We start from the raw sequence: 24,480 nt of genomic DNA on the forward strand, positions 1-24,480 counted from the left end.
TTCCTTTTCTTCTCTGATTGCTGTGGCTAAAACTTCCAAAACTATGTTGAATAAGAGTGGTGAGAGTGGGCAACCTTGTCTTGTTCCTGATCTTAGTGGAAATGCTTTCAGTTTTTCACCATTGAGGATGATGTTTGCTGTGGGCTTGTCATATATGGCCTTTATTATGTTGAGGAAAGTTCCCTCTATGCCTACTTTCTGCAGGGTTTTTAGCATAAATGGGTGTTGAATTTTGTCAAAAGCTTTCTCTGCATCTATTGAGATGATCATATGGTTTTTCTCTTTCAATTTGTTAATATGGTTTATCACATTGATAGATTTGCGTATATTGAAGAATCCTTGCATTCCTGGAATAAACCCCACTTGATCATGGTGTATGATCCTTTTAATGTGCTGTTGGATTCTGTTTGCTAGTATTTTGTTGAGGATTTTTGCATCTATGTTCATCAGTGATATTGGCCTGTAGTTTTCTTTCTTTGTGACATCCTTGTCTGGTTTTGGTATCAAGGTGATGGTGGCCTCGTAGAAGGAATTTGGGAGTGTTCCTCCCTCTGCTATATTTTGGAAGAGTTTGAGAAGGATAGGTGTTAGCTCTTCTCTAAACGTTTGATAGAATTCACCTGTGAAGCCATCTGGTCCTGGGCTTTTGTTTGTTGGAAGATTTTTAATGACAGTTTCAATTTCAGTGCTTGTGATTGGTCTGTTCATATTTTCTATTTCTTCCTGATTCAGTCTTGGCAGGTTGTGCATTTCTAAGAACTTGTCCATTTCTTCCAGATTGTCCATTTTATTGGCATAGAGTTGCTTGTAGTAATCTCTTATGATTTTTTTTATTTCTGCAGTGTCAGTTGTTACTTCTCCTTTTTCATTTCTAATTCTATTGATTTGAGTCTTCTCCCTTTTTTTCTTGATGAGTCTGGCTAGTGGTTTATCTATTTTGTTTATCTTCTCAAAGAACCAGCTTTTAGTTTTATTGATCTTTGCTATCGTTTCCTTCATTTCTTTTTCATTTATTTCTGATCTGATTTTTATGATTTCTTTCCTTCTGCTAGCTTTGGGGTTTTTTTGTTCTTCTTTCTCTAATTGCTTGAGGTGCAAGGTTAGGTTGTTTATTCGAGATGTTTCCTGCTTCTTAAGGTGGGCTTGTATTGCTATAAACTTCCCCCTTAGAACTGCTTTTGCTGCATCCCATAGGTTTTGGGTCGTTGTGTCTCCATTGTCATTTGTTTCTAGGTATTTTTTTATTTCCTCTTTGATTTCTTCAGTGATCACTTCATTATTAAGTAGTGTATTGTTTAGCTTCCATGTGTTTGTATTTTTTACAGATCTTTTCCTGTAATTGATATCTAGTCTCATGGCGTTGTGGTCAGAAAAGATACTTGATACAATTTCAATTTTCTTAAATTTACCAAGGCTTGATTTGTGACCCAAGATATGGTCTATCCTGGAGAATGTTCCATGAGCACTTGAGAAAAATGTGTATTCTGTTGTTTTTGGATGGAGTGTCCTATAAATATCAATTAAGTCCATCTTGTTTAATGTATCATTTAAAGCTTGTGTTTCCTTATTTATTTTCATTTTGGATGATCTGTCCATGGGTGAAAGTGGGGTGTTAAAGTCCCCTACTATGAATGTGTTACTGTCAATCTCCCCTTTTATGGCTGTTAGTATTTGCCTTATGTATTGAGGTGCTCCTATGTTGGGTGCATAAATATTTACAATTGTTATATCTTCTTCTTGGATCGATCCGTTTATCATTATGTAGTGTCCTTCTTTGTCTCTTGTAATAGTCCTTATTTTAAAGTCTATTTTGTCTGATATGAGAATTGCTACTCCAGCTTTCTTTTGGTTTCCATTTGCATGGAATATCTTTTTCCATCCCCTTATTTTCAGTCTGTATGTGTCTCTAGGTCTGAAGTGGGTCTCTTGTAGACAGCATATATAAGGGTCTTGTTTTTGTATCCATTCAGCCAATCTGTGTCTTTTGGTGGGAGCATTTAGTCCATTTACATTTAAGGTAATTATCGATATGTATGTTCCTATTCCCATTTTCTATATTGTTTTGGGTTCGTTATTATAGGTCTTTTCCTTCTCTTGTGTTCCTTGTCTAGAGAAGTTCCTTTAGCATTTGCTGTAAAGCTGGTTTGGTGGTGCTAAACTCTCTCAGCTTTTGCTTGTCTGTAAAGGTTTTAATTTCTCCATCAAATCTGAATGAGATCCTTGCTGGGTAGAGTAGCCTTGGTTGCAGGTTTTTCTCCTTCATCACTTTCAGTATGTCCTGCCACTCCCTTCTGGCTTGTAGGGTTTCTGCTGAGAGATCAGCTGTTAACCTTATGGGGATTCCCTTGTGTGTTATTTGCTGTTTTTCCCTTGCTGCTTTTAATATGCTTTCTTTGTATTTAATTTTTGACAGTTTGATTAATATGTGTCTTGGCGTATTTCTCCTTGTATTTATCCTGTATGGGACTCTCTGTGCTTCCTGGACTTGATTAACTATTTCCTTTCCCATATTAGGGAAGTTTTCAACTATAATCTCTTCAAATATTTTCTCAGTCCCTTTCTTTTTCTCTTCTTCTTCTGGAACCCCTATAATTCGAATGTTGGTGCGTTTAATGTTGTCCCAGAGGTCTCTGAGACTGTCCTCAGTTCTTTTCATTCTTTTTTCTTTATTCTGCTCTGCAGTAGTTATTTCCACTATTTTATCTTCCAGGTCACTTATCCGTTCTTCTGCCTCAGTTATTCTGTTATTGATCCCATCTAGAGTACTTTTAATTTCATTTATTGCGTTGTTCATCATTGCTTGTTTCATCTTTATTTCTTCTAGGTCCTTGTTAACTGCTTCTTGCATTTTGTCCATTCTACTTCCAAGATTTCGGATCATCCTTACTATCATTATTCTGAATTCTTTTTCAGGTAGACTGCCTATTTCCTCTTCATTTGTTAGGTCTGGTGCATTTTTATCTTGCTCCTTCATCTGCTGTGTGTTTTTCTGTCTTCTCATTTTGCTTATCTTACTGTGTTTGGGGTCTCCTTTTTGCAGGCTGCACGTTCGTAGTTCCCGTTGTTTTTGATGTCTGTCTCCAGTGGCTAAGGTTGTTTCAGTGGGTTGTGTAGGCTTCCTGGTGGAGGGGACTAGTGCCTGTGTTGTGGTGGATGAGGCTGGATCTTGTCTCTCTAGTGGGCAGGTTCACGTCTGGTGGTGTGTTTTGGGGTGTCTGTGGCCTTATTATGATTTTAGGCAGCCTCTCTGCTAATGGGTGGGGTTGTGTTCCTGTTTTGCTAGTTGTTTGGCATAGGTTGTCTAGCACTGTGGCTTGCTGGTCGTTGAGTGAAGCTGGGTGCTGGTGTTAAGATGGAGGTCACTGGGAGATTTCCACCGTTTAATATTATGTGGAGCTGGGAGGTCTCTTGTTGACCAGTGTCCTGAAGTTGGCTCTCCTACCTCAGAGGCAGAGCCCTGACTCCTGGTTGGAGCACCAAGAGCCTTTCATCCACACGGCTCAGAATAAAAGGGAGAAAAAGTAGAGAGAATTAGTAGAAGTATGAGGAAAGAAAGAAGGAAAGGAGGAAAGGAAGGAAGGAAGAAAGAAGCAAAGAAGGAAAGAAAGGAGGGAGGGAGGGAGGAAGGAAGGAAGGAAGGAAGGAGGGAAAGAAGGAAAAAAGACAGAAAGAAAGAAGATACAGTAAAAATAAAATAAAGTATAATATAGTTATTGAATTAAAAAATATTTAGAAAAAGAAAAAAAAGAGGGACGGATAGAACCTTAGGACAAATGTTGGAAGCAAAGCTATACAGAGAAAATCTTATACAGAAGCATACACATACACCTTCACAAAAAGAGGTAAAGGGGGAAAAATCATAAATCTTGCTCTCAGAGACCACCTCCTCAATTTGGGGTGATTCGTTGTCTAAAGGAGGGAAGGACGGAAAGAAAGAAAGAAAGAAAGAAGGAACGACGGTAAAGTATAATAAAGTTATTACAATTAAAATTAATTATTGAGAAAAAAATTTTTTTTTTTTTAAAAACCATGGACGGATAGAGCCCTAGGACAAATGGTGGAAGCAAGAGTATACAGACAAGATGTCACACATAAGCATACACGTACACATTCACAAAAAGAGGAGAAGGGAAAAAAATCATAGATCTCGCTCCTAAATTCCACCTCTTCAATTTGGGATCATTCCTTGTCTATTCAGGTATTCCACAGATGCAGGGTATATCAAGTTGATTGTGGAGCTTTAATCCTCTGCTTCTGAGGCTGCTGGGAAAGATTTCCCTTTCTCTTCTTTGTTCTCACAGCTCACAGGAGCTCAGCTTTGGATTTGGCCCTGCCTCTGCGTGTAGGTCGCTGGAGGGCGTCTGTTTTTTGCTCAGACAGGACGGGGTTAAAGGAGCCGCTGATTCGGGGGCTCAGGCTCACTCAGGCCGGGGGTGAGGGGGGGGAAGGAGGGGCACTGCGTGCGGGGCGGGCCTGCGGCGTCAGAGGCGGCGTGACGTTGCGGCAGAGGCCGGCGTGACGTTGCACCAGCCTGAGGCCCGCCGTGCGTTCTCCCGGGGAAGTTGTCCCTGGTTCCCGGGAACCTGGCAGTGGCGGGCTGCACAGGCTCCGCAGAAGAGGGGTGTGGAGAGTGACCTGTGCTCGCACACAGGCCCCTTGGTGGCGGCAGCAGCAGCCTTAGCGTCTCCCGCCCGTCTCTGGGGTCCGCGCTTTTAGCCGCGGCTCGCGCCCGTCTCTGGGGTTCGTGCTTTTTGCCGCGGCTCGCGCCCGTCTCTGGGGTTCGCGCTTTTAGCCGCGGCTCGCGCCCGTCTCTGGAGTTCCTTTAAGCAGCGCTCTTAAACCCCTCTCCTCGCGCACCAGGAAACAAAGAGGGAAGAAAAAGTCTCTTGCCTCTTCGGCAGCTGCAGGCTTTTCCCCGAACTCCCTCCCGGCTAGTCGTGGTGCACTAACCCCTTCAGGCTATGTTCAAGCCGCCAACCCCAGTCCTCTCCCTGCGCTCCGTCCAAAACCGAAACCCGAGCTTCAGCTCGCAGCCCCGCCCGCCCGGGCGGGTGAGCAGACAAGCCTCTCCGGCTGGTGAGTGCCGGTCGGCACCGATCCTCTGTGCGGGAATCTCCCCGCTTTGCCCTCCGCACCCGTCGCTGTGCACTACTCCTCGGTCCCGAAGCCCCCCCCTCCGCCTCCCGCAGTCTCCGCCCGCGGAGGGGCTTCCTAGTGTGTGGAAACTTTTCCTCCTTCACAGCTCCCTCCCACTGGCGCAGGTGCCGTCCTTATTCTTTTGTCTCTGTTTTTTCTTTTTTTCTTTTGCCCTACCCAGGTACGTGGGGAGTTTCTTGCCTTTTGGGAGGTCTGAGGTCTTCTGCCAGCCTTCAGTAGGTGTTCTGTAGGAGTTGTTCCACGTGTAGATGTATTTCTGGTGTATCCGTGGGGAGGAAGGCGATCTCCGCGTCTTACTCTTCCGCCATCTTCAAGGTCCCCCGGAAATAATTTTTAAGCCTTGGTCAAATCTTCCCTTTTCTCTTTTGGCCCTTCTCAGTAATTAGGAGGACATAGATGTATTTACATGTTTCCACCCACTGCTGAGAGTCAAGGTGTAGTTATAGGAATCTGGAATAAAAATTCTTCGAAAGGCCCTTTTTCTCTGATGGCCCCTGGAAACCAAACTGTTAACCCTCCTCCTCAGTCCTGACAGGCGTCTTGACTCATGAGGTCCCCTTCTGGTATTTGAGAACTGCCAGGATCCAACACCATTATCACCTCTGTTGGGTTTACCTATTTTTAGAAATGCCTGAATACCCAGCATAGAGATATAATGCAAGACATGCTTCTTTGTAAATCCTTCTACATATGTGGGCAATTCAGTTTCCAGAGGCTCAGGTAATAATTATGGTTTTGGGGAGGCCCAGCCCTATCAAGTAGGGATCAACTCTCCTCTCCCCTACCCACTGCTCCCATTTTCTTGTACTAAACTCATTCACAATTTTCAGACATCTCTGGATTTTATAAGATTGCAACTGGTGCGGATCTTTAAGACAGGTAGTTTTTGAAGGAAATTTTAGCTCCTAACACCTTTTTGAAGTTAAATAATACATGTAAGGCACAGAGATTGTTTTTGAATAATTTATGCATAAATATTCAAAAGGAAGAGCTCATTTGCATCAGAAGTAGAGGTCAGTGATAGCTCTAACACCAGTGAATTTAAAAATTATTAAGAAATTACCAAGAGAAGACATATTTACATTTTGAGAAATGGAATTTAGAGAATCAAGGTGTTTGGGTCAATTTTATGGGATTGCAGTTATCACTCTACTGTAATCTCTAAGTAACTCTATGTACAAAATATTGAGAAGGCTGAATATGTAGCCCAACTTAAAAGAAAAAAAGGACACTTATGTAAGGATGTATCAATGGCAACCTTGTAGCACCAATGGCAACTTCCTTACTGACTCTTGGATGTATGGTTTTTAGTGGTAAGCTAATTTTCTTCACTCGTGGGAACCGTGAAGGTAGTCCTCAAGATATCTTGGTCCTGCTCCTAGAAGTCTGGCAGTCATGGGAGAGGCTGCGTTGAAAAGAAGTTAAGACCACAGATCATGGAGCCAGACTGGATTCAAATACTGGTTCAGTTACACATTAGTTGCAAGTCTTTGGACACATAACTTAGCCTCACATTCATTTAAAAATAGTGCTAATAATAGTCCCTATCTCACAGGGTTTTGTTATGAGAAGTTGATGGGTTGATATTTGTAAATTACTACAATATTGCCTGTAGTTAGTGCTATATAGACATTTACAAAATAAAATAAAATGAGAAGCTTTTTGTCTGAAAAAGCCGTGAGTGTGATGACCTGTTGCTTCCATATAATAACATAAAGACGTTTTCTCTAGTTTTTTGTTCAAGTTGGCAAGTGCGATTTTGTATTATAACTTAAATATCTTCCACTGAGTTATAGCCACTGGGAAAAAGTTCTTCTCTTGGTCTCATTATTACATCAAGGAAGAAACTGACAGAGAAGAGATTCAACGGACAGTGTTCAAGAGAGCTGAGGTTTGGCTTAGAGACACCAGTATACGTGTTTGAAAATTAAAGACATACATATTGAGTATTTTTTGAGGGGGGCAGGAGATTTTATGGTGCCAATACCCAATCTGATTATTTTTAACTGGTTATATTAATAAACTAAGTAACTAAATTGACTTGGTTATTTGGGGGATATGTAGATAACTAATCTCAGAAAATGTTATAATCAGCCAGTCCAACAGCAGGGTTGGAAATAGATATAAGAATTTTTTTTTTTTTTTTTGGCAGTACACGTGCCTCTCACTGTTGTGGCCTCTTCCGTTGCAGAGCACAGGCTCCGGACGCACAGGCTCAGTGGCCATGGCTCACGGGCCCAGCCGCTCCGCGGCATGTGGGATCTTCCCGGACCGGGGCACGAACCCATGTCCCCTGCATCGGCAGGCGGACTCTCAACCACTGCGCCACCAGGGAAGCCCAGATATAAGAAATTTAAAAATCAAATTCTGTCTTGAATATCTAGAGTAGTGATTTCCATTTCAAGGTTTTGTAATTTATAATATTTAGATCTGCAATAAAAATATAAATACAACCTTTTAGAAAGATATGGATAGAAAGTGGGGGGAAACGTGTGCTGCAAGTCTGAGGCATGAGGAAAAGCTATTGGAGATCTTGTATACTTAGCATTTTCTACATAAAACATTGCCTTTAAATTATATTGACCTTCTCTCAAAGGTACATGTACTTTGAGGAGTGGTCCATAGCAGTGATGATCTAAGCCTCTCTTTACTTTGCAAGTAAGGAATTTTTTCTTTCTCATAAGGTCTACAGAGCCTCACTTTTTAAATTAAACATGCTTCATCAGCCTTGAAAAACACTACACTCAAGAGAAATGAAGGAGGTCAGAGAAGGGGTAAAAAAAAAAAAGAAAAAAGAAACACAACAAAATAACTACACTTATACCAAAAACAAAACAAACACAAGAGACCAATAAAATTCGATTCATTAGACTTTGTGTTTCTACTCTTCACAATGACCATACAAGGAATGGGATATGTGATAATTAAGAAACAAACTAATAAGAATTAGTAGAATATAGTCCTGGCCCTGAAAAAAGAAATCTTCTAATGTAGTCAAGGGGGCTGGCATACAAAATTAAGAGTGCCTTGTGATACATTCTGCAATAAAGCTGCATACCAGGGACCAGGATAACCACAGAGAACCGAGCTAGGCTTTATAGGGGAGGAAGTATTTGAGCTGGACCTTATAAGATGATGTATATCAGGAATAGGTAGAAAAAGGGAAGGATATGTACACAGGATAGAGATGCAAAGAGTGCTGGATATATGTGAATGAGGATTGGCTCAGTTTTTAAGGAAGGCAGAGGCTGGGAGGGTAATGGAATATGTGGCTGGTAAGGTAGGATGGGGGTAGAGTATAAATGGTTATGTATTACCATACTAAAAAATTTAAAACTTATCCTAGAGGCAGTGGGAAGGCCATAGAAGTTTCTTATCACATAATTATGTGGTAGAAAGAAAGTTCAAGTTGTAGAGAATTAACTGGTATTTTCCCTATAATGCCTCTCAGACTTTTAAGGTGGTCATGTTTGTTTCAAAAAATGTTTTTCATACTTAAACTGCCAAAGAGCATAATAGGGTATTGTTTGCAGGCTGCATTTGAAAAGATCATTTAAGATAATTTTACACATGTGTAAATATAGATTTTTTTTTCTTTACTCAATACTAAGAAAAATGGGACTCCCCTGGCAGCACAGTGGTTAAGAATCCTCCTGCCAATGCAGGGGACATGGGTTCGAGCCCTGGTCCGGGAAGATCCCACATGCCGCAGAGTAACTAAGCCCGTGTGCCACAACTACTGAGCCTGCGCTCTGGAGCCTGCACTCTGGAGCCTGCGAGCCACAACTACTGAGCCTGCATGCCACCACTACTGAAGCCTGTGCGCCTAGAGACTGTGCTCCGCAACAAGAGAAGCCACCACAATAAGAAGCCCATGCACCGCAACCAAGAGTAGCCCCTCCTCTCTGCAACTGGAGAAAACCAGCTCCCAGTGGTGAAGACCCAACACAGCCAAAAATAAATAAATAAGTAAATAAATAAATTTATTTAAAAAAATACAAAGAAAAGTGATGTTGGTAGTTTTCTAAAATTTTCTAATTTAAAAAGGTACGTTATAAATAAGTTCAGATATATTCAAGGAACTTTTTATCTACTTTTTAAAACATTTGCTTTTTTTTCTAGAAGAAGAAAATATTGTTTATCTATCTTGCCAAATCTCTTAGAACTCTAAGACAAGAAAAATGATAATTCATCTCCTTCCTACTGACTATTGTACTAACATCCTGACATTTCTTCTTGCATCATTTGGTTTTAGCAATCCGTGGTTAATAAGAATCCTACAAGCTTCTTTGCCAAGATGAAATTATAAGTTTTGATTCATTTCAGGAGTAAGTAGGTAAGGAGTTAGACTTATGTTTTCATCCTGTCTCCATTTTCCTGAGTTTTACTTATGGCAAACCATAAGTCCCTTATTGTATCCTTTATTGTATCCTAAGTAATTCTCCATAGCTGTGCAATTGAGCTTATAGCTAAGTTCAAGTCTTTTTCTGATCTGCCAATGGCTCTTATTTGATGATGCTTATGTCATCATTTTAAGGCAGTTCCAAAGCAATCGAGAAGCTGGTGATCCTATTAGAAGATATCACCAGACTATCTAGAGTTCACAGGACAATGATTTAAAGGAATAGTAGTGCTATACGTAGATTTCTGTTAATTATAGACTATCAGGGTATCGTATTCAAGGTTGAGCAAATATCTCATGATATGAATGCACAATATGACTCAGAAAAAAATGCAAAAGAAAAGGTAATTAGTGAATTACTTTTTCCCCTGAAAAATTTTTAATCAACTTTTTCAAGATATAATTTACATACACAATAAAATTCACTAATTTTAAGTTCATGGTTAGATGAGTTGAAAAATGCATATGCTTGTGTAAGCACCACCAAAATCAACCTAGAGAACATTTACCTCACCTCAAGGCATTCTTTCATGCATCTTTTCACTTATATGTCTACTTTCAGTTCTAGTCAACCACTATAACTAATCACTATAGATTAAATTTACCTTTTCTAGAATTCCCTTTAAATGGAACCATAGGATGCATACTCTTTTTTTTTTTTTTTTCGTGTGTGTGTGTGGTACGCGGGCCTCTCACTGCTGTGGCCTCTCCCGTTGCGGAGCACAGGCCCTGGATGCGCAGGCTCAGCGGCCATGGCTCACGGGCCCAGCTGCTCCGCGGCATGTGGGATCTTCCCGGACTGGGGCACGAACCCGTGTCGCTTGCATCGGCAGGCGGACTCTCAACCACTGTGCCACCAGGGAAGCCCGATGCATACTCTTTTGAGTCCATCTTCTTTTACTTGGTCTATTTTTGAGATTCATCCACGTGTGAATCAATAGCTTCTTCCTATTTATTGCTGGGTAGTATTCAATTTTATGGATATACAAAAATATGTTTACCTATTCACTTATTAATAGATATTTGGGTTACTTCAAGTTTACCATTACAAATAAGTCCACTATGAACATGCACGTATAATTCTTTGTGTGGGCACAAGGTTTCATTTTTCTTGAGTGAATACCTAGTAGTGGAATTGCTTATCATCTGGTGTTTGTTTAATTTTGTGAAAAACCACCAAATTATTTTCTAAGGCAGTTGTACCATTTTATGCTTCCAGAAATGTGTGAGAGTTCCAGTTGCTCCACATCCTTCACAATATTTGCCATTATCAATATTTTTAATGTTAGTTATTCTAATATGTAGTGATATTGTATTTTTAAATTTGTATTTCTCTGAAGGCAAATAATATTGAGTGTGTTTTTAAATGCTTACTGGTCATTTATATTTGCCTGCTTTTCAGTTAGGTAGTTTGTCTTTATATATATACATATATAAATATATATATAAATAAATATATATTTATATATATACATATATATGTATATATACACATATATATGTGTATATATATATGTCTTCCTGCTAATATGAACTACATCCATTGATTTTCCAATATTAACCCACATGTACATTCCTAAATGGGATTAACCCCATTTAGTTATGATTTTATCCTTTTTAATTATTATAATTTTATTTGCATATATTTTAAAAAGATATGTTCATCTATGTTTATGAGAACTAATAATCTGAAGTTTTCTTTTCATATAATGTCTTCTGATTTTGTTATCGTAGTAATACTGGCTTTTGAGTTTAGAACAGCTTTTAATCGATGCCTAGTTTAGACCTACTACTAAGGCATTTTCCTCCCAGAGTTCCGTTGAATGCCCAGGTATTTAAGGACTCTACTCTTTGGCTAGTATGAACTCAAATATCTCCCAGTCCCATCTGAGCTCTTGTTCAGATCTCAGCCCCCAAGTTGCTTTTTGTCTTGACCTGTGGGTTTCTAAACTATGCATCATGACTTCGTATTCGGCAAGAGTGGAGGAGCCCTCTGTGTGTATTTCTGGAGCTCTAGCTCTGTAGTGCTTTCATCTTTTAAAACTCTGCCCTTCAAATTCCAGGCACCCATCTCACTGCACTCAGATCTCTGTCTTCTTAACTCAGTGACATGTCTATGTTTTGCTTAGGATCCCCCTCGCTGCACCATGGCCTGGATAGTGTCTCCAGGTAGAAAGCTGGGAGAGTTGTAGGGACCACCTGATTTGTTTCCCTTTCTTCAGGGGTCAACATCCTACACTGCCTGTCGTCTAATGTCTGAACACACTTTTGAATGTATTTTGTCCAGTTTTCTAGTTGTTTACTTGTGAGGGGGTAAGTCCATTTCCCTTTGCTCTATCATGCTCAGAGGCAGAAATCCAGTGCCCTACTTTTTGTTGTTGTTTAAAACCAATTGAGTTAAGCACAGTGTCTGATCCTGCACTCTTTGGTTGGAGTGAATGAAACACTGCATGAATGAATAAAGCACTGGGTATTTTTTCAAACTGAGACGCAATATGTGCCTTCTTATTTGAAAGAGGCCATAAATAGGCATCCATTCATCAACTGGATGTTCACTGAATCCAAAACCAGTTTGGTCAAATGACAAGGCTTAGAAACATGACTGAGATCCCTTAAGAGCTGGCTATTTATTTAAAGATCCAGATTTTTTTTTTTTTACAAAATAATGGAAGAGTTTTTCGCTCATATATATTTTTAAAATCTAGTTAGCTTTATTTGAACACCATTTTTTTCCACCTTCAGAAATAGTACATGAATAAAAACCAGGAACACCCTTAATCTATTTGGATTTATGCAACACAATTTTATATAATTTTAACAGTAGGCTTAAGCTAGGAGTGGAGAGGAGAACTGAGGTCAGTATGCTCTGAAAGAGAAACACTGCCACGTTATTTTATGGGCTCAGAGTATCCACATTTCAATTGATTCAATGAAATATTATAAAGATGAAACTAAAGATTAACATCATGACAGCATACATTTTTCAATCATGATTTTGAATTATGATGAAAATTTGTACTGTTTATCCATACCAGTTTGTCTGTTCCCTTTCATGACTAGTAATAAGCAGTTATAAAATGATAGCTTGAAGTTAGAGTTTAGCCCTCAACCCTAGACTCCTGAAGCAACTTGGCCTTTTAGGGAGTCAGACAGTTGACTTTGGCCTCTGATCAACAGAGTATACCAACCACTAGTTATTTTATGTATTAATGACATTGAGGTATAATAAGAATGTAGTTTGAAAATTATTAATGTGCTTTCTTCTTTCACCTTTTTGAATTTAAGACCTTTGCCCTAGTTCCCCAGGGGTAGACATTGCCTGGGACTATATTAGGAACTGATGGTGTAGAATACAAAGAGAAAGACCTAGTTAATATTCACCTTCTGATATGCAAAATAAAATTATGCCACATGTTAGCTTTTCAGGTCTTACCTAGACTAAGTTTGAAGGACTCTGTTCACAGTTTTCTCTAACAGTGTAAAGAATACACTCCTTCCTTCTTGACAGGCCTTCTCTGATAGAAGGAAGATGTGACATAAGGGAAACAGAAGAAAGCTCTTTCCCCTCAAGGCTGGTCCAGGTATTTGCATGATGAAGGTTGGAAAGAAAAGAAGATACCAAAACACTTAGATGTGTTTGTCCCAATTTCCTTTTGGGGCTTTGGTTGTGGTTAAGCTCACAGGCTCACTAAGTTTAGGGGGCTCAAGAAAGTTAGGGCTCTTGACGTCGTACTTGTATGGGTCTCTGAAATGAGGCTACACACATTAAAGTTGGGGAATACTATTGATCGGTTGGATACTTTGAAGTTTATAAATCCTGGGCTGAGTATCAGGACTATTTCAGGAAGCAAGGTGATCCCAACAGCACAGGATGGAGTGGATATCTCAGCCTTGGGCCGGTGGAGGTGGAGCTTTAGACTAAGGAGTTGCAGCCATCAAGGACTAAAACCAGATTGAGTTGGTAACAGATGGCTGATGCTCCCTATGAGTGCTTCTAGAGCTGAAACACTGAATCATGAATTACTAACTCTAAACTGCAACAAAGGAGGCCAGCAGGGCTCATAGTGGCAAGGTGAACAAAGGTTATAGCCCTTTAGGACAGTGGACAGCAGGGAGCACATATCTGAGGATTAGCATTTAGTTATTTCTATCAATTCCAGGGGGACCACAATACTCCCAAGGACACCTGTGCTCTACACTCTACCCTTCTCTACTCATACAGATTCCTTAGAGAAGAAGTTAGGGGGAGGAATAGAGTGTTAGAGACACTGAGAATTTTTATCCAGAGAAAATGAACCCAATACAATTTAATCCTTAATCTGTACCTTTAACCAGAATTGGTGAGTCAATCATTTTTGCCCTCACTAGGGGGTAAACTACAGAGATTATTTGTGGATAGGAATTTGTTAAAACAAAATCAAAAAGCTTCATTTCCTCTGCATGTTTAACCTGAATTTAAAAATCACTTTAATTAATGGTTTGTAATGTTGATGTAAATTTTACCCAAATTATCTGAATTAGTTTCATTGAAAATGGAAATCTAAAATGTACAAAATTCTATTTGAAGTACTATGGCAGGTTCAGCACACACATGCATGAGTGCTCTCATTTTCTGCCCCTCCTCTACCCTCTGTTCCTTTAATTTCCCAATCATACCCACCATACCATCACTAATTAGTCAAAAAAATTGTTTTGTTTTGTTTTGTTTTACTGAGACAGGAAACAGGCTGTACAAGTTTTTCAACATGGCACTCTAGGCAGCAACTACTAATTGCTCAAAGTTGGTAGGATAGAAGAAATTTATTTTGCAGCTCTGTACAAAGAGGAACCCAAAGATCTTTAAGATATGGTCTCTGCCTTCAATTGAATAATGAAGAACGTAAATCATGTGTAGAAGTTAACTAGTAAACTAGGTAGTATATGATGTAGGATGTATAAGTGTGGAGTAAATGAATGCTACAGAATTTCACACAAGGAAGAGAAAACTGGAGGTTGGGAAGAGAAAACATGAAGAAATGTTCATCAAAAATGTAGTTCTTCAGGTACACCATAAACGCAATTTGGAGAGATGGAGAAAATAAAGGAGGGAATTTTCTGATATTGTGAGTAGCCCTCAAATTCCCAAGTATACTGGAATAAGCCAAGGATGCATTATAAAAAAGTATGTAAAAGTTTGGGCTCAAAACCTCACTCTACCACTTACCAACTTGTGAACTTGGATGAGTGACCTTGGCTCTTTGAATCCATTTCCTCATCTGTGACAATGTGGATGATAATAACCAAATATTAGTATTTTTGAGGATTAAATGAAATAACTTAAAAGGCACCGAGTTAAGTACCTGGTGCATAGCTCAACAATGTTATTTAACTCTATTTCCTTCCTGTTCATCATTGCCTTTCATCGCCTTTGACTCAGCAAGTTTCTCTTATGGAAGATTTTGTTCCATGTAGAGTCTTCCTATTCCATTATTTCTTTGTATGACACCTTTCTAATTCCTATTATGTTGAAAATTCAGAAAGGATCATTTAAAATAAATGCTTCCTAAAGGAACCACAAAACCAAGAATCTTTAATTTAACTGCCACAGATTTAAATATTCACATTTCACAAGCTCAACCTTAAACCCCAAGTACAATAATCTTTCTCATGAGTAGAATAGTTAAAATGGTTGCGTGTACTAGAGACTTTTTGTTAAGGACATTACATTTTCTTATCATCTTTGAATATGGTCATTATATTTTGTTGGCTATTTTCAGTTCAAAATGCACCATGTAGTGTATGGGGATTCAGATACAGGGTAATTTAGCCACATGGCTCCTATCATTACACTGTCTGGGCAGAGAAACCTGAGCTCAGCTGTTCCAGTGTTTGTTTTACTTCTTACTAGGCCTCAGGCTAAAGTGGAGGTGAGGAGTTATGCACATGTGGAATTAATAAAATGTGTTGAGATCAGATTACTATTAATTGGATGATGTAATTCCACATTATCAAATTTTCTGCTGGAAATAAGGGTCTACCTGCATTCTGAACACCTGTATCCTTAAATGATAAAACCGTGTATACTATGTGTTTTGAAGAATGGTCACAGAATTCGGTGACTTGCCAAGAAATGTAACTATCAGTTTATAGCTAAATAGGTATTATGTTCAGATTGGGTTATGGATCGATAAGGAGAGAACTTCTCTATCTCTCTATCTCTCTATCTCCCTGTCTCCTTCTGTGTCTCTAATCCCTGCCAAGGATATGGACCCTAAAGGAAATGAGGTAGCTACATAGAGCAAAAACAAGTGCAATATTTTTAGTAAGATTTTCCTCTTGCCCCTGGACTCTTTATGCTTCTGACATTCTTGGACTTTTGGGATCCTGCTAGGGTTGGGAAAGAGGCTGAATTTGCTACTTCCTTGCTCTTTTCTACTTAAGTTTAAATCTCATTATTGACAAAAGTAATCTATATGCTTCTGTTTAAGATATTGTTTAAATACATCAGGTTCTTCTGGTTCATTAACCAAATTCAGAGCTAGCAACTACAGGTGGAAAATGGAGTCAATGCCTGAATGTCTGTTAAAAATATCTCTGCATGTGGCTTCCAAATGTCCCAGAATATCTGTTTTCCCAAACCATATTAGACACTTTTCTCTTTTATCAATGTCTGGGGCTTCCTAGGAATTGAAGGATGAGGCTGGCCTACTGAGAGGATGGTACAAGTTATGAGCACCACTAAGAATTTGTAATTTGTCAATTGGTTAATGTTAGCTGTCTTTTGAGATCAAATGCTCAGAAAGGTATAGACATTTTGGCCTCTGGGCTCACATGCAGTTTGGGATTTTTTTCTCTTGGTATCAGTAAGACCAAGACCTTATTCCTGGAATGATTTCAAGTTCATCACATGCTCAGGATGGTTGTAGTTTTAGTAGTATTCACTGGAATAGTGGCTCCCAAGTGCTGGTCTAAAGACAGTGCCTGTCTTAACAAGGGTTCCACTGTTCCAAAGTAAAATGGAAAAAATGTTGGTTTCCCAAATTTATGGGGAAAAATTTTAGGGGTCTATGAAATCTGAAAGTTAGGAAATTATTGTCCTATCCTATACTAGGACAAATGATTAAAAAGATTAAAAGGATCCAACAGCATTTTAACTCACCTATTACAGTAGCTGAAAAAAATAATTAGGGCAAATTCTAAAATCAGCAGCTACTCTGTTCTTTTCTTAGCACAGATTAAGCAAGTAAGATATTCTATAAGTATTAGAATGTCAAATATTGACCAGCAACATTGGTCACTGTCAGGTAGAAAATAAGGTGGAAGGTAAATTAGATCATATTTTATATTTTGTTTATATAAAAATAGAGATAAGTGGCCATGGATAACTCTATATAGAGAAATTCATTGAGAAATTTACCTAGGGGAGGTGAAATCTGGGGAGGGATTTATGACAGTAGTTTTTTTTTAATTTGATACATTTATATATTGTAATATAATGGCTGAGGTAGCAATATTTATCACATTATATAATTATAGCACAATGTGATTTCCTATATTCATTATACTGTGCATAGATCTTGATGGCTTATTTACTACTTGCTACGTGTGTACTTTTAACACCATCAGTCTTACCCCCACCATCCCATGCTCTGGTAACCACCATCTTACTCTCTGTTTTTTACACGTTTAACTTTTTTAGATTCCACATGTAAATGATATTATACAGTACTTGTCTTTCTCTGTCTGACTCATCTCACTTAGCATAATGTGCTCAAGGTCCATCCACATTGTCACAAATGGGAAGATATATTCCTTTCTCGTGACTGAATAATATTCCACTGAGTGTATATTTCACATCATTTTTGTCCATTCACCTGTTGATGGGCATTTGGGTTTCCATATCTTGGTTATTGTGAATAATGCTGCCATCAACATGGGAGTGTGTATTCTGCTCAAATCCTATTTTCATTTGCTTTGGATATATACTCAGAAGTGGAATTGCTGGATTGTATGGTACACCTATTTTTAACTTTTTTGAGGAAACTCCATATTTTTTTCCATAGTGGTTGGACCAATTTATATTCCCATCAACAATGTATAAAATTTCCCTATTTACCACATCCTTATCAGCACTTGTTTGTCTCTTGTCATCTTGATAATAGCCCTTCTAACAGGTGTGAGGTGATTTCTCATTGTGGTTTTGCATTTTGCTAATAATTAAAGTTGAGTATTTTTCATGTATCTGTTGGTCACTTTGATGTCCTCTTTGGAAAAGTGTCTATTTAGTTCTTATGCCCATTTTTTAAATTGAATTGTTTGTTTTTTTGTTATTGAGTTGACTGAGTTCTCTATTTTTTGGATATCAATCACTTACCAATATATGGTTTGCAAAATTTTACCATTATGTAAGTTTTCATTTTGTTAATTGTTTCTTTTGCTGTGCAGAAGCTTATGAGTTTGATGTAATCTTATTTGTTGATTTTTTTTCTTTTGTTGTTTCTGCTTTTGTTGTTATGCCCCCAGAATTATTGCCAAGACCAATATTGATGAGCTGCTTCTTGACATTTTCTTCTAGGAGTTTTATGGGTTCAGGTTTTATGTTTAAGTCTTTGATCCATTTCAAGTTAATTTTTGTAAGTGGTATGAGATAGGGGTCCAATTTAATTGTTCTACATGTGTTTCTCCAGTTTCCCCAGCATTATGAGCTAAAGAGACTATCTTTTCCCAATTAGATATTCTTGGCTCCCTTGTTGAATATTAGTTGACTAGTGATACCTCCAGCTTTGTTCTTTTTCTTCAAGATTTCTTAGGGATTGCATTGAATCTGTAGATTGCTTTGGCTAGCATGGCCAATTTAACAATGTTAATTCTTCCTATAGATGAACATGGATGCATTTACATTTGTTTGTGTCTTCTTCAACTTCTTTCAGCAAAGTTTAGTGGTTTTCATTGTACATATATTTCACTCCCTTGGTTAAATTTTTCCCTAAATATTTGTTTTTGGCGCTATTATAAATTAGATTGTTTTCTTTATTTCTTTGTCAGATGCTTCATAATTAGTGTTAAGGAATGAAATTGATTTTTGTCTGTTGATTTTGTAACATGCCACTTTACTGATATTGCTGACTACTTCCAGAGTTTAAAAACTTATTCTTTGGGTTTTTCTATATATAGGATCATATCATCAGCAAATTACAATTTTAGTTCTTCGTTTTCAATTTGGATGCCTTTATTTCTTTGTCCTGTCTAATTGCTCTAGATAGTACTATATTATTTGAATGGGTGTGGTTGAGAGTGGGCATTTTTGCCTTTTCCTGATCTTAGAGGAGACATTTTCAATTTTTCTCCATTGAGTATAATGTTATCTGTGAGTTTGTCATATATAGCTTTTATTATGTTGAAGTATGTTTCTTCTATACCCACTCTGTTAAGGGTTTTTATCATGAAAGAATGTTGTATTTTACCAAATGCTTTTTCTTCCTTTTTTCTTAATCTAGCTAAAGGTTTATCAATTCTGCTTTTCTTTTTGAATAACTAGCTCTTAGATTTTTGATCCTTTGCATTGTTTTTCCAGCCTTATTCATTTATTTCTGCTTTGATTCTTATTATTTCCTTCCTTTTACCAACTTTGGGCTTAATTAGGTCTTCTTTTTCTAGTTCCTTGGGTTGTAAAGTTAGGTTATTTGAAATCTTTCTAATTTCTTAATATATGCATTATTGCTATAAACCTTCCTCTCAGAACTGCTGCATTCCACAATATTTGACATGATGTGTTTTCATTTTCATTTGTATCAAGATAATTTTTTATTTCCCTTTTGATTTCTTCTTGGAACCAATGGTTCTTTAGAAGTGTGTTGTTTAGTTTCTGTATATTTGTAAATCATCTCATTTTCCTCTTGTTGATTTCTAGTTTCATACCATTGTGGTCAGAGAAGATAGTATGATTCCAGTTTTCTTAAATTTGCTAATATTTGTTTCATGGCCTGTCATATGATCTATCCTGGAGAATATTCCAAGTTCACTTGAGAAGAATGTGCGCTCTGCTTCTGTTGGATGGAGTGTTCTGTATTTGTCTATTATATTTATTTGTTCTAAAATGTATTTCAATTCCAATGGTTCCGTTGCTTTTCTGTCTGGATTATCTGTCCATTGCTGATAGTAGGGTATTGAAGTTCCTTACAATTATTGTATTTTTTTCTACTTGTCCCTTAAGATCTATTACTAATTGCTTGATATATTTCAGTGCCTTGGTGTTGGGAGCATATATATTTATGATTGTTATACCTTCTTAATGTATTGACTCCTTTATCATTAGGTAATGACCTTCCTTGTCTCCTGTTAGCCTTTTTGGCTTGAAGTCTATTTTGTCTGATATAAGCATGGCTATGCCCACCTTCTTTTTATTTCTGTTTGCTGAGAATATCTTCTTTCATCTTTTCACTTTAAGCCTGTGTGTTTCTTTAGAGCTGAAATGAGTCTCCTATAGGCAGCATATAGTTGGACCTTGTTTTTTGTTTGTTTTTTAATCTGTCCAGTCATGATGTCTTTGATTGGTGAGTTCAATCTATTTATATTTAGGGTGATTATTGATATGTAAGGATTTACTACTGTCATTTTATCTTTTGTGTTCTAGTTATCTTGTCTCTTCATTGTTTTCTTTTTCCTTCTGTTTCTGTCTACCTTTGTAAGTTGGTGGTTTTCTATGATGAAAAACCATCTTTCCTTTTCTATGTTTCGTGTCTCTGCTCTAGATTTTTGCTTTGTGGTTGCTATGAAGTTTACATAAAACATCTCATAGATAAAATAGCACTTTTCCTGCTGATAGCAATATATTTTTATTCATCTATACAGGTTTTACCCTTTTGCTCTTCCCCATTTATATTTATTTTTTGACTTTTTTTTAACATCTTTATTGGAGTATAATTGCTTTACAATGGTGTGTTAGTTTCTGCTTCATAACAAAGTGAATCAGTTATACATATACATATGTTCCCATATCTCTTCCCTCTTGCATCTCCCTCCCTCCCACCCTCCCTATCCCACTGCTCTAGGTGGTCACAAACCACTGAGCTGATCTTCCTGTGCTATGCGGCTGCTTCCCACTAGCTATCTATTTTACGTTTGGTAGTGTATATATGCAGAGTGAAGTAAGAAAGAGAAAAACAAATACCGTATGCTAACACATATATGTGGAATCTAAGAAAAAAAAAAAAGGTCATGAAGTACCTAGGGGTAAGACGGGAATAAAGACACAGACCTACTAGAGCATGGACTTGAGGATATGGGGAGGTGGAAGGGTAAGCTGTGACAAAGTGAGAAAGTGGCATGGACATATATACACTACCCTTTTATATTTTTGATGTCACAAATTATCTCTTTTTATACTGTGATTTCATTACCAAGTTGTAGTAGCTATAGTAGTTGTAATTGAAGAGCTCCTTTTAACATTTCTTATAAGGCTGGTCTAGTGTTGGTGAACTCACTCAGCTTTTGTTTGTCTGTGAAAGCCCTTATTTCTCCTTCATATCTGTAAGGTAACTCTGCTGGATAGAGTATTCTTAGTGGGCAATTTTTATCTTTCAATATTTTGAGTATGTTATTCCATTCTCTCCTGGCTTGTAGAGTTTTTGCTGAGAAATCTCTGATAGCCTAATGGGAGTATCTTTGTAAGTTACTGTTTTTTTCCCCTGGCTGCTTTAAAATTCTTTTTTTTATTATTATTACTGACCTTTAAGAGTTTTAATATAATATGTCTTGGAGAAGGTCTTTTTGCCTTGAGATAATACAGTGTTCTATTATCCTCATGGACTTGTATATCCAGTTCCTTCCCCAGCTTTGGGAAGTTCTCAGCTATTATGTCTTTAAATAAGCTCTCAGTTCCCTTCCTCTCTTCTCCTTCTGGGATACTGATTATTCTTCTGTTGCCTTACCTAATGGAATCAGATAGTTTTCATAGGGTTTCTTCACTTAAAAAAAAATCTTAGCTCTCTCTCCTCTTCCACCTGTACTATTTCTATATGTCTATCCTTGAGCTCACTAATTCTCTCTTCCATATGACCTGCTTTATTTCCAATGCATCCTAATGCATTCTTTATCTCATTTTTTGAGTTCTTCAGTGGCAGAATTTCTGTTTGGTTCTTTTTTAGGATTCCAATTTCTTTGGTTAAGTACTCCTGTTCATTAATTTTATTCCTAAGATTGCCTTTCTTGAGTTTTCTTGTAGCTCATTGAATTTCTTCATAATAGCCACTTTTAAATTCCTTATCAGTTAGATCACAATATTCCATGTCTTTGGATTCTACTGCTAGAAAATTGTCCTCTTCTTTTGTGATAACTTATTATTGTGACTTTTTATGGTGTTTGATGAAAAGTGCCTCTGCCACCACATTTGAAGTAGTAAACACCTTTCTTATTAAGGCAAGGCTTTGTTTACTTTGATTCTAGTAATTCATTAGGTTGATAGTTATCTGCCTTTTGTTTTCCAGAAGGTGGTGATATAACACAAGTTTTTGGTTTCTCTTATAGTTGCTGACTAAGGTTGGGAGCCTGAACATAAAAAAAAAACAAACTAAGGGTGGCAGCAGAGTCGGGGGAGGAGGTGTGAGGAGATGTGTACTTAGCACTTACGGCTTTGGATGTACCCATGTCCTGGTAGGGGAATCCTCAAGTGAGAGGGTCCCAGAGGATTGTGGGCAGTCCTGTTGCCTCCAGGGGGCAGACAGCAGGAGACACTTTCTATCAGCTCTCTGTGTCTGCATACTTCCCTCTTCCTTCCCTTCCCCCAGTCACTCTGGTCGGTCTCCCTTTTGAGAGAGAAACTGGTCCCTCCATCTGTAGCACATGTGGCCAGGCAAACCCTCCCTCACCACCTTCACGTTCTGCTTCCTCTGCCAGAAAAGTTGTACTGCCTTCTCTGCTATCACAGCCTCTGTTGCTGCAGGCTCCACTTCCTCCATCGTCCAATCCCCCACTTTCAGACAGATGAATATCCATCTCTTGGGTGTCCTAGTGTGTTGTGCAGTTTCTTCCCCCTTTAACCCCACCTCCATTTGTGGCTGTCTGATTAGTTGTGAAGCAAAGAGGAGAGAAAAAAGGAACGACTCAAACCACCATGATGCTGACATCACTCTCCTCACAGTAATTAATTGATAGATTCAGGTATGTCTCTGTCATCATTGACTCATCAGTCAGCATGTGTTGAGGGCATAACATTTACTGAGAATTCTGTCATCTCTATGCTGCTTTTGATTCACTTACTCTGTTACACACTAACCTGTGTGTGGTGACTGCTTATTATTTCCCTAGTGTGACAGACCTGGATATGCTCACTGGACATGACTAAGAGCCAAAGAATCTATGGTTGTCCATTTAGCACAGTCCTGTGATTCTGAACTTCAAAGTCCCAGGTAAAAGCTCTTTACTTATTTTTCTGCTGTTGTGTTTGTTATAGGTTATCCTACACATCCAGGTGACAATTAACTTAGTGCCTAGTTTCCAGGCCTTCTCAAGTAAAGCAACTCACTATTGATAAATCATTCACCAATATATTGTTCAGTTAAGCCTCCTTAGTTCGGTGAGTATAATAATGGTATCATCTTAGACCAAGTTGCATCTCAGGCAGGAAATATCCCTCAGAGCTAAGTAAGTAATTATTTGGCTTTATATTTTTTGTTCTTGTAATGACTAATACCAGGTGATGCTTTTAGGTAGCTTGAGATTTATGAAGCACAGTGCCTAAATCTCAATGAATGTAACAGTAGGGGCAAATAACTATACTCTGTACTACTGTATTTGCAAGACACTAAGTGCATTATATATTTCACTTCATGTAAACCTTTTAAAGACTCTGTGAGATGGCTACTACTATTATTATTATCCCCATTTTACAGATGTGTAAACTGAGGCATAGAAGAGGTTAAATAATTGTCCAGAATGGCAGTGAGTGGTGGAGCCAAGTTCTTTGACTGCTGACTGCAAATACTGAACCTGTTGAGTTGGTTGTTGATGGCAATCATGCAACCATCACATAGAAGGGCAGATTTGTGGCCATTATTACCTTTCTAAGATACAATAAAACAAAGGGCACAAATCTTATTTATTATTGATTTGTTTGTTCTTTCAACTGATTTTTAAATTTAAAAAAATTTTTAAATTTTCACTAAATTTTAGATTCTTTCCCCATATAGGTCATTACAGAATATTGAGTAGAATTCCCTGTTATACAGCAGGTCCTTATTAGTTATTTGTTTTATACATAGTAGTGTGTATATATCAATCCCAATCTCCCAATTTATCCCTGCCCCCGTAACCCCCTGGTAGCCATAAATTTGTTTTCTGCATCTGTGACTCTATTTTGTTTTGTAAATAAGTTCATTTGTACCATTTTATTTTTAGATTCCACATATAAGTGATATCATATGATATTTGTCTTTCTCTGTCTGGCTTACTTTACTCAGTATGACAATCTCAGTATTAGGCAGGACCTAATTTGAAGAGAGGAAAACAGTAGACTGAACGATACAAAACTGCTGTACTACAGAAATGAGTTTCTAACCAGGCATGTGTGTCGTTCCTCCCCTAGTATTTCATCATCCCTGCCATCACTATCATCATCATCACCATCCCACGGTTTTGATGACCACGTGGAGAATTTTCTCCCCAGAGTAAACACTGTATTATTCATTAAAGGCTACTTCCATCTTCCTACATATACTCTTCCACCAAATTTTCTTTTAAATGGAAATTTGTTTCCCAGCATAGGTTGAAAGGAGCATTTAACTCTAAATTTCATTTAATTTTTCTAAATTTAATTTCTAAATTTCTAAAATTTCTAAATTTTATTTTTAAATTTTCACTAAATTTCAATAAAATCATTAAAACTAAAAAAAACCTTCTGCTATCTTGCTTCTCATTTTATTAAAAAAATCCAAATATAATTCTCT

Source organism: Delphinapterus leucas, chromosome 5, assembly GCF_059928025.1.
Source record: "Delphinapterus leucas isolate spDelLeu-1000000601 "Yukka" chromosome 5, BTC_Dleu_Yukka2, whole genome shotgun sequence".
Lineage (NCBI taxonomy): Eukaryota > Metazoa > Chordata > Mammalia > Artiodactyla > Monodontidae > Delphinapterus > Delphinapterus leucas.